This window comes from Aplysia californica, unplaced genomic scaffold, assembly GCF_000002075.1.
Source record: "Aplysia californica isolate F4 #8 unplaced genomic scaffold, AplCal3.0 scaffold00116, whole genome shotgun sequence".
Lineage (NCBI taxonomy): Eukaryota > Metazoa > Mollusca > Gastropoda > Aplysiida > Aplysiidae > Aplysia > Aplysia californica.
In genome coordinates this window covers 200320-202727 of record NW_004797386.1, presented here as the reverse complement: position 1 = coordinate 202727, position 2408 = coordinate 200320, and positions in this window count along the sequence as shown.

The window sequence follows — 2408 nt, the reverse complement described above, 5'->3', positions numbered from 1 at the left end:
GCAACTCAAACTCCACGTTATACATCGTCATGTGTCATATTACGTTAACATGTACAACAAAATAGATCTTGTGGGTGGTTGGCGGGTGCTCTGGTGTGGTTTGCTCCAACTTTCCTTTCAAACATCTGTCGTCCTTATCTCACCTCCTTCTTTTTTATGTTTGTTACTCTCTTGTAACACCTTTAATCTTCTGGCGCTCATATGACCGTATGCAGTTGCGAGCGCTGTAAAACCTCTACTAAAACAAACAAACAACAAAATAGATCTTAATTGAAAAAACATTATGACTAGTAGGTGCTTTGGTGTGGTTTGATCTTTCTTTTGTTTGTTTTAGTAGAGATTTTTCGGTGCTCGCAACTGCAAAAGGTCATTTGAGCGCCAAGGAATGGATGTTAAAAGAGAAACCCTTACAGGGAATCAGACTTACTCTGCTCACCTCTCTAGCCTCAACAGCACAAAGTCAGCTTCGGCTATCAAGGCATCCTGGAAATAACGGACCACAAGAGTGTGACAAACATATAAAACAAGTAGAGGAAAATAACGATAGTAAGGATTAGGAATGACAAAGCAGCAGTTCCCTGTAACAGTTCAGTCACAGTTATGAGCATGACATTGATGAATCAGCCCATTTACATTTACAATTGTAATGTGCATAAGAACTCGAGATGTTAATGCCCACTCCCCCCCCCCCCCCCCCCCCCCCCCGGGAATGGCCTAAAGACACTTCAGTCAGTAGCACTGCCCTGGGGGGTTTGCTCCTTTCCTATCAAACAGCTATCGTCCAATCTTCAGTCCTTTTTTGTGTTTGTTACTCATTTGTAACACCTCTTAATCTTCTGCACTTAGAAAGATTACCTTATTGTTGCAAGTGCAGTAAAAATCTTACATCAAAAAAGGTCTTTATTTCGTCTCTTCATTTACACCACGAGCTGACAAAAAGGGCGTTAATTTCCCTCATGGTAAAACAAACTAATGCATGGGGGCTCTCGTGGCCTAGAGGTTAAGGTGTTGGCCTCTCATTCAAGGGCCCCGGTTCGAATCTGGGTAGCGAGTGAAACAATTTTCTTGTCTAAATTTGTTTCCTTTCACCTCCTTTCCTGCTCTCTAGCAATGTTCTGTGGTCTGCTTTCGTCTCCACTTTCTGCCCCCCCCCCCCTCACCTCCTTTGCCCCCTTCCTCTGGGCTCCTGACTCTTTCTGCAGCCTTTCTACTGCTACACCTTGGCTCCTTCCTACTGCTGTCTGTCAGCCACACCCCTGATCTCCTGGTAGGAAAGATCTACATATAGCCTTCTCGGATAAGGGCGAAAAATCTCTGAGGTCCCTGTTGCAAGTTGCGCTTGTAAAAGATCCCTTAGTGGTCTGAAATCGATAAGAGTAGGCTTCGGCCGCCATCCAGGCAAAATTCAAAATGTCCTACTAACAGCTAAATGTTTAACGTGTCCCGCGCGCTCATATGACCTTATACAGTTGCGAGTGCCGTAAATCACTTGCCATTTTTTTTTTTTTTACGAATGTAAGGACGAACAAATAAATGATTGAAGAAAACTCCAGACGGTTCTCTCGAAGATCAGGCTCTTTTAATGAAAAAAACAGGAACAAAAACACGAGAGGAAACTTTACCACAGGGCGATGTAATACATAACAAAGCTCGAAAGGATAACATGTCAAGTTCAACTTTAACAAAGAAAGTAAAAATACTGTGCAATAGTTTAAAAAAGAAACCCTCACAACAAAGACATTTCTTCACATAGCCAAAATCATCTCATCGAGCATCTCATCATAAATCCATCATCTGCTAAATTAATGCATAATATAAAAACGTGGCCATATCATCATCATCAACAACAACAAGAACAACAAAAACAACAACAGCAACAACAGCAACAACAACAACAACAACAACAACAACAACAACAACAACAACAACAACAACAGTAAAGTAGAAGTAAAAAATTTGCAAAAGTCTTCAAATTGTATCTTCTTATTATTATTGTTATCTTTCTGGCGCCATACGAAAAGAGACACAACAAAATGCAACAAGAATCCTCAGAAGGTAATTCAAGTTCCGAAAATCCTTCCACTGGACAACGTATTAAAGTAAACGATAGACAAAAATAAAGTGCAAATATGCAGGTTAATGGTACCCGAAAAAAACCTCTCACAAACTGTTCACCACAAAGCAAGATTTCATTATAAATGTCTGGTAATGATACGGTCTAAAGGGGTGATCCCAAAAAAAACTGTACAACTTTTTTTTTAAATCTCGCACAGAATTTGTACCGAAATGTTGTAATTTGGAACAAATTGGTACCCGAAAAAAAAACTCTCACAAACTGTTCACCACAAAGCAAGATTTCATTATAAATATCTGGTAATGATACGGGGTGCCCTTTGGGAGGTCGGGTC